Source organism: Condylura cristata, unplaced genomic scaffold (genome assembly GCF_000260355.1).
Source record: "Condylura cristata isolate star-nosed mole 26May11 unplaced genomic scaffold, ConCri1.0 scaffold00029, whole genome shotgun sequence".
NCBI classification, from domain to species: Eukaryota; Metazoa; Chordata; class Mammalia; order Eulipotyphla; family Talpidae; genus Condylura; species Condylura cristata.
Window position 1 is genome coordinate 5,477,021 of NW_004567130.1, and position 9,158 is coordinate 5,486,178.

Here is a 9,158-nt window from a genome sequence, read left to right on the forward strand (position 1 = left end):
TTTTGGGCATTTGGGCTGCTTCCATGTTTTTCCAGTTGTAAATAAAGCAGCAATAAACATTGGTGAGCCCCTCTTATATATATATTATATATATTTGTCCATACAGAACTGGGGTACAGGCCAGAGGTATAGAGGCAGTGAGAGGATTCACCAGGGACAGAGTGGGGAGCAGAACAGGCCGACTGACGAAGTATACTGCTGAGGGGAGCAGCGGGCGGGTCAGGAGAGTTCTGCTGTGCCATGTGGGTCCCCTCCGGGACAGGCAGGAATCGAACTCGTGCTGTAGTGGCTTTAGCTTCTCAGTGCTGTGCTCTAACCCCCTGTGCCACCAAGGAGGGCCACTGATCCCTTTTTTGAGTTGAGAAAACTGAACCTCAGAGAGGGAGGAGGTGGCCCAGGAATCGGCCAAGTCAGGAGGAGTTGGTATCCAGAGGCCCTGCTCGTGTCATGTGGCCTCCCAGCCTCTGCTGGCACTTGGCGATGGCACCACTGACTCACCCACTGAGGGTGGGAGCTTCGGCTTATCTATTTACTCAGCCACGGGGACAGGTTTCCCTGCGCCAATGGCACTCGGCTTGACTCAGCACGGATGCGCCTTGTGACTGCCGCGTGCCTCAGGGCAGTGGCAAGCACTGGCCAGGCAGCTGGCTGGGGGCTGAGCAAGCTTTCTGAGCTTTGCTCTCCAGGCCTTAGCCAGCCTAGTCCTCATGGCCCTGTCCTGCGCCAGCCACGAGGCTCGGCCCTGCAGCAGCCGGGACCGAGCCGGTGCCTCCCCTGGGGAGGGGTGTCATTCCCCAATTATGGAGCAGACAGGAGGGCAGAATCCCCGGGGCAGGCATCGGATCCAGGCCTCCCAGGCGGTCTGGATTTTTGTGCTTTTCTCTCGTAGGCTTTCCTTTCTAGCCAAGGGAACAAGAGACTTGGAGAGGGTGACCGTTTCTCTCCAGGTCATTGTAGCCGGGCAGGGACAAGGTGTCAGAATTCCTGCTTCCTAATTCCTGCTTCTTCCTACCTGGCACCCCGGCCCTGTCATCCCTTGCAGGGATTGTTCCTGCGGCCCCATCTAGCAGGAGAGAGCTGACTGCGGTGCCAGCACTCAGGAACTGTCTGGGTGGAGCTGGAACACCCACTGGCTGCCTGCCAGTCTTGGGCGCTCCACGAGTGATGTGGAGAGCCCTCCCGCCAGGCGGGTCGCGACACGAAGTGGCACTCAGCACCCAGCAGCCCAGAGGGCGGAGGGACGGGTTTGGGCCCTTCTCTGGCACGCTGGGTGCACCTGCAGCTCAGCCCAACGGCCGGTGCGTCTAGCTGGCCTGAGTCAGCTGGACGATGCAGGAGAAGTGCTCAGGGGGAACCTGGGCCGTGAAAGCCAAGAGTGAGGCCTTGGGCTTCCCTGCCTGGGGGAGCAGAACCCCTCAGGGGCCCTCAGCCAAAGGGCTTGGCTGCTGGATTCTAGGGATCCCCAATCCAGTGAGGAGGACCACATCTCCGTAAAGAGGACGCCAAGTCACATCACCCCCACTTCTACTTCCTTTCCTGCTGGATGAGTGGGAGGGGTGCCCGCTTCAAGGCCCGCTCGAGGACGGCCTGGGGTTGGTGCTCAGGAAGCAGCCACGTCAGAGGAGCCGGGGAGCAGCAGGGCAGGTGGGTTCTGGTGCCCAGTAGGCCTGGGTTCAGCTCTGGCTTCGCCACTTGCTACTTGTGGGACTCAAGTGCATCCTTCAGCCTCCGTTGTTCCCTGTCTCTATCACAGGGGTGACAGTAGATCCCCTCCAGGATGCTGCTGCAAGGGTTGGTTGAGAGACTGCACTGCCGTGACATTCTCACCCCGTGGCAGTGGCCGCTGTGACTGTGTCACTAGTGGTGTCACTAGGACAGACGCTACCCACGTTCCAGCGCCGAGCACCCACGTGTATTTACTGGGGCTCCTGCTTACTCTGGCAAACAGAGCAGGTGTTTCTTTGAAAAAGAGGAATCCAGAAGGCAGTAGAGGTGGGCGGTGGGCTGGAGGGCGATGTGAACCCCTTGGAGGCTCTTGTTACCCAGGACTTCTAAACGGGGCTTGGTCCAAGGCCGGGGACCCCGTTTTGCTCCTCCAGAGATTGGGGGGCCTGAGTGAGAACAGTGGGCAGGTGGTCATTGGGGCCGACCCCCAATGTTTATCTGGGGAGCCAGTTCCAAGTCGGGTGTGGGGTGCGTTTCTCAGGGAAGCTGAGTCTGGAGCAGAAAGGCTGGGGTACATTTGAAACCCTCTGACCCTGTGGCCTCCTCTTCCCTCATCCCACCCTTGGGGCCCCAGGGTCTGATGTGCTGATAGTCGGGGCCATGGACTGGCTCCCACTTAGATTCACAGATTGATGGTGGGTGGGGGTGCTGAAGCCCAGAGAAGGCGAGTCCTGGCTGGCGTCACCCAGCAAGCTGAGGGCAGAGAACTCTTGGCTCTGGGCTCCGGGCAGGAACATACTATTTATTGCCAACTCGGCCTCTGCCCTGACTGGTTTTAATTTCTCCTTCTCCACATGCATCGTGTAGCTTTTATTCTTTACTCATGCAAGACACCAGCTACTAAACACACCACAGGGCCAAGAATCCACCCCGTGGACACACATATTCTCTGGTGCGGGTGTCTCCAAAGCCCAGCACTCCAGCAGGCAGTGGGGGAGGCTGGTGATGAGCACCACCACTGTAATGATAGCAGTGAACACGCGGTGCACATCCGGTGAGCTGTGCGCTCTGCAAGCACGTTGGCTCACGCTTTCATCCTCCCGGGGCCCCACAAGGCAGGTGACTGATTATGTTTTCACTCATTTTACAGAGGAAGAAAGTGAGGGGTGCTTAGGCAAAGCTACCACCTGAGACCACCTAGGCTGGTACAGGGTAGAGCCAGGATTTGAACCCCAGCAGCTGGGTCCCAAGCCTGGGCTCTGGAACCAGATTTTAAAAAAATCAGTGTATTTATTGCAATGACATACACACATACCTTTGCCATCTTAACCATTTTGTTTGAAGATTTATTTGTTTATGCACACAAGAACTGGGGTACAGGCCAGTGGTGTGTGTGTGGGGGGCTGAGAGATTTCATCAGAGACAGAGTGGGGAGCAGAACAGGGGGATTGACTGAAATCCACTGCTGAGGGGAGCAGGGGGTGAGAAAGGGGAGGTCCGCTGGGCTGTGTGGGTCAGCTCCCTGGCCTGCAGGGCGTGGAACTCCTGCTGCAATAGCTGCTGAGAGCATCATAGTGCTAAGACTTAACTCCTAGACTGCCACCAGGGAGTGGCGCATCTGAAATCATTTTGAAGTGCAGAGTTGAGGAGCATTAAGCCCTGCACGTTGTTACCGCGTAATCATCGCCGCCATCCGTCTCTACACTGCACCTGCCCCATTAAGTTCTCGTTGTCCACTGCTGCCTGCAGCCCCGGGAACTGCTCTCCTATGCCTGCATCTCTGCACTGGCGCCGCTGTCTTCTTCACCCTCAGGGGACTTGTACAGCAAGTCCCGTGTACCTGGCCACGTGCACCTGACAGTGTGCTCCAGGTTCATCCCTAATATCACATGGGTCAGGAGCGCCGATAAATATTCCATTGTCACACCTACCACGTTTGGTCTGTCCACGCGTCCACCAGTGGGCCCCGGGCTGCTCCTGTGTTCTTGCTATTCTGCACAACGCTGCTGTGGGCATGGGGGTCATGTGTCTCTTCAAGACTCCACTTTAAATTCTTGGGGTAGATACCCGGATCTAGAACTGCTGGAGCGTGTGAGAATTCTGTCTTCAAATGCTTTGGGGGAGCTGCTATTTTGCCGGAATGGGACGTGCTACCCCCAAAAGCAGGTCACACCGCTATAAAGACCAGAGGAAACTTTATTGCAAGCTCGAGCTTGGGCCCAACCGCACACCAGAGGCACCTGGGTGGTAGGAAGGGCCCCGTGCATTGTGTAGTAGTTTTTTGTTTTTTTTTTTAAAGATTTATTTATTCATGCATACAGAACTAAGGTACAGGCCAGAGGCTCAGGGGCAGCGAGAGGCTTCACCAGAGACAGAGTGGGGAGAAGAAGAGGCAGAACACTGCTGGGGGGAGCAGCAGGCGGGTCAGGAGAGGTCTGCTAGGACATGAGGATCACATCCCTAACTGAGAATTAGATTCATGCTGAAGTGGCTGTAGTAGCTGCTCTTTAACTCGTGGCCCCTCCAGGGAGGGTCCGAGTTTTTTAAACAGTGCCTGGGCCCGGGCCCGGGTGCAATACGGGTCGCTGTCTGATTGGTTGACCCTTACCACCCATATTTGGTACAGAAGTTTGCCTCAGCCCATGGTTGGTTGGCAGGCATGGTCAGGACGCCCTGGTATGGTGTCATACAGGAAGCCCCTTCCCAGAGAACACAGGAACTCAAACCTAAAATGGCGGCGAATAATTCAAGATGGAGGCTGTCGTGCTCTTCACTGCCACGCTGTTTCCCATAACGGCCGCACTGTTTTATGTTCCCGCCACCGGAGTCCAGGGCCCCAGTTTCTTCACAACCCACCAACACTTGTTGTCTTCTGGGCTTTTGATAACCAGCCATCCTCATGATTTTTGTGGGAGAGTTTTAGGCTGCATCCTGTTGGGCCCTGCTTCTTTTAGATGACTTTCGCATCGTGGTAAGTTTTCTGAATATATTTTGACCTCTTCCACTGGGCTGAACTTTCTGGAGAGGCACCCCAGAGACTCTGGGGGACTGACCTGGGTTAGAGGCTGAGGAAAGCCTGAAGGACCACTTCTCAGGGATTCAGGCATGGTCTTTTTAGGGAGGAATGTTTAAGGCCCAATTCTTTTGTAATGTTCTCAGGACACCAGGCCCCTCACTGGGAAAAAAGAGGCAAATGAGGCCTCTGGGTTTGACTGCCCAGTTCCCCTGGGGAACTTTCTAAAATGAACTGGTGCTGAGTGCACCATCTAGAAAGAAGCTCAGACTCAGTGGGTCTTGGGGGTGGGGCTGAGCCTCTGCATTAAAGAAAAAGACACCTCTCCCGGAGGCTCCTAGGGGCACCTGGCTGGAGACATCTGCCATGCAACGTGTGACTCTGCGTTGGCTACAGGTTAGGAACTTACCACAGAATGAATTACCTGCAGGGCCCCTGTGTGTGCTGGTGATAAATGGTTGAGCGCTGTTCCCCAAGCTCCGTCATCTACACTCTGTGATTTCTGTCATGTTAATATACCTCCTGTTATTGCGCACCTACTATTTCTTTACTTCAGTTATTTATTTTTTTGGGTTTTATCGACTTGCCTGCTTACATAGCTGTCTAACTTGGGAGGACTTCACCCGGCCATATATCATCAGCCTCTGGGTCCCCAAAGCTCCTGTGCCCCTTCCCTGCCACCTCCCTTCCTCCCCCCTCCCCCCTCTATAGTAACCACTATATTATTCAAAGACACGAAGAATTTGTTCTCCTTGCACTGCCTCACCTAAAATCTAAAGTCACATGACCTAGTTACTTTATAGTCAGCATATATTCTTTTTTTTTTTTTTTTAAGATTTATTTATTTATTCATACAGAACTGGGATACAGGCCAGAGGCTCAGGGGCGGTGAGAGGCTTCACCAGAGACAGAGTGGGGAGCAGAACAGGCAGATCGACGAAGTACACTGCTGAGGGGAGCAGCGGGCGGGTCAGGAGAGGTCTGGCTCGCCATGTGGTCTCCTCCGGGGCAGGCGGCAGGCGGGAATCGAACTCATACGGAAGTGGCTTCAGATTCTCAGTGCTGTGCTTTAACCCGCTGCGCCACCAGGGAGGGCCAGCATATATTCTTTGACTGTCCATTGAAAAAACCTGCATCTCTAACCATAAATAGAAGTTTACCTTAGAATTTCAAACAAAAAAATAACCCAACAATGTCATCAGATTGCAGTTTAATAAGCACTTCTGTGGGATTTGAACCCGAGGCTTGGCTCACTTTGTTCAAAGGGTGATGAGCAGATGTTGCCCAAGTGTTGGGGACCGGCAGGCACCCAATAGAGACCTCTCCTGGCTGGACCCCCGCCCCCCTCTGGTCAGCCCTTGGCCAGTGCGTCTCCCACTCCGGAAATGCAATTAGGCCAGGGCGTGGGGTGGAGGTCGCAGGGGGTTAAGCCTGTTTCCTTGCCTGGCTGTCACGGGAACTGCCCTGTGGGTGTTGGGGTGGGTAACCTGAGTCCTTACCACTTGCCTTCTGATGGCTCCATAACCTCAGAGGACTGCAGAGGTTTTTAATCTACAGTTCACTGAACTGAGATAGTCCCTGCCAAGGTCAGGCTCTTGGTCAGGCATAGAGCCCAGAGAACATGGGCCTGGCAGCTGGGAGTCAGCAAGAAGAAGGACCGTCTCCTGAAAGGCCCCAGGATGCAGTGAGACCTCATCCTGGTTTCTCGGGTCACTGGTGGGAGGCCAGTGGTCTGGGTGTTGGCTTCTGCTTCCTGGCATTTGACCTTGGGTGAGTTCCTTGACCTCTTTGAGCTCTCCTTGGTGTCCTGTTAGGTTAATTCATTTGGAAAATACTGGTCCCTGCTCGTGGACCAGTCTGCTCTGAGCTGGTTGCTGCAGGAAGCGGCAGCAGTGAGCCCTTCTTGGAGAGCGCAGGCCTGTGAGGAGCCTGACAGTGCATGAGTGGGAGAGGAGCCGGACCGGAGCCTCTGAAGAAAGGCCGGGGTATACTTTAGCAGAGATCACCTCTAGTTCTGCTGAGTAGAGCATAATTACTGCAGTCAGGGTGACTTATAGAGATTTGTTCCTAACCTGGAAGCTAGAGGTCCAATATCTAGACTTCATGGGGTCTTTACCCTACAAAGCCTCCAGGGGAGACCCCTTCTTTCTTACAGCTTCCAGTGGCTTCTGGCAAACCTTGGTGTATCCGTAGATGGGCATCTTTTCTTTTTTTTATGCTTATTAATTAATTTTAAATTGTGTAATAGTTTATTTTCATTTTGGGCCTTTTCCCATCTCAGTTGTAATCCCCATGGGCTTCCCATCACCATATCACCCGTGTGCCATCACCATAGCCCAGTGCACTTCGCCCCACCCCCATTTTTGACCCCCTTCCCCACTCCACCCCCGTAAAATGCCTCTGGTATATAGTTGCTCATTATTATTATTTTTTCTCCTGTTCTTTTAGAGCGTGTTTTCTTCTCTTTTCTTTTCTTTTTTTTTTTTTTTAAAGATTTATTTATTTGTGCATACAGAACTGGGGTACAGGCCAGAGGCTCAGGGGCTACGAGAGGCTTCACCAGAGACAGAGTGGGCAGCAGAACAGGCAGATCGACGAAGTACACTGCTGAGGGGAGCAGCGGGCGGGTCAGGAGAGGTTTGCTGCGCCATGTGGTCACCTCCGGAAGTGGTCATGCGGAAGTGGCTTTAGCTTCTTAGTGCTGTGCTTTAACCCGCTGTGCCACCAGGGAGAGCCGTGCATGTTTTCTTTTAAGGACACTGTTATTGGACTAGAGCTTACCCTCATCCATACTGGAGTATGGCCTCATTGAAATCTTACTAAATACATCAGCAACACCATATAGAGTCACCTCTGAGCATCTAGGTGGACATGAATTTGGTGGGTAGGCGTGCACCATTCAATCTATTATACCGAGGAAGGTCCATTAAAGTTTTGACCAGGGGCCTCCCTGGTGGCGAAGGTGTTAAAAGTTTCAGCACTATAAAGCTATCGCCATCCTGGCCTGAGTTCGATCCCCAGCTAGGGAGCTGACCCACATGGTGCAGCGGACTTCTGTCTCCCCACTGCTCCTCTCAGCAGTGTATTTCAGTGGATCCACCTGTTCTCCTCCCCAGTTATTCTCTGGTGAATCCTCTCATCCCCCAATACCTCTGGCCTGTACCCCAGTTCTCGTATGCATAAATAAATCTTTAAAAAATAAAGAAAAAAAAATAAAAGCAGCTCCCCAGGGTCCTTCCTGATGGTGCAGGCTTAAGTTCCAGCATTATCAAGCTATTGCCATCTGCTGTGGCCTGAGTTCAATCTCCGGCCAGGGAGCTGACTCACATGGCGCAACAGACCTCTCTTGTCTCACCCGCTGCTGTCCTCAGCGGTGTAGTTCAGTCAATTGCCTGTTCTTCTCCCTACTGTTTCTGGTAAGTCCTCTCACACACCTCCCACCCCAACACTGCTGGCCTACACCCTCATTCTTTTTTTAAAAGATTTATTTATTCACACAGAACTGGGGTATAGGCCAGAGATGCAGAGGGTGAGAGGATTCACCAGGGACAGAGGGGGGAGCAGAACAGGCAGATCAACGAGGTACACTGCTGAGGGGAGCAGCGGGCGGGTCAGGGGGGGTCTGCCTCGCCATGTGGGTCATCTCCAGGGCAGGTGGGGATCGAACTCATGAGGTAGTGGCTTAAGCTTCTTAGTGCTGTGCTTTAACCCGCTGAGCCACCAGGGAGGGCGGGAGCCCACCCTCATTCTTGTGTGCACCAATAAATAAAAATAAATCTTACAAAAAGTTAAGTTGAGACCTGAAGGATGCTTTGCAGGGGTTGGTGGGGTGGAGGGTGTTATTCCTGGTAGAGGGAACAGCATGTGAGAAGGCTTTCCAGTGGGAGGACAGCGGAGGTCAGTGCAGCCAGAGCAGAGCAAGCACCGGGTCACTGCCGGCTGAGGCCAGAGTCTGGGGGCTGGGACGCAGCGCATGGAAAGCAGTGCATTAAATTCTGGGCCCTTTTGGGGCGTGAGGTGACTGGATTTCCTTTTGGAAAAAGGCTCCTCTGACATAGAGGGGCATGGCAGTGACTGACAAGCATACCTGCTTGAAGGTTAACCCGCCAGCACAGTTACTTCCCTTGAGCGTTGTTTTTATCTTTGCACCCCGGCAAGTGGGTGGCAGCACTAATATCCCCTGGGGAAACAAGGCCCAGGGGTGCTGAGCAGTTTTCCTGAGATCACACAGCGAGGATGGAGAAGGCACAGGGCCCTTGCCAGAGTCCTTGCCAGAACGGTCAACACACCTGGCGGTGAAGGTCCTTGTGCCTGAGGAAACCTCAAGATCCATTGGGACTTTGGGGCCAGGGAACTGTTATACGGTTCCTGCCTACGCTGTGTCATTTGCTCAGCCACGGGGAGGTTTAGCTATGAGACAGCTCGCCAAGTGTGGAGTTAATTCCCCCCTCATCTGTGATTCTCCGTTCAGAACAGAGCG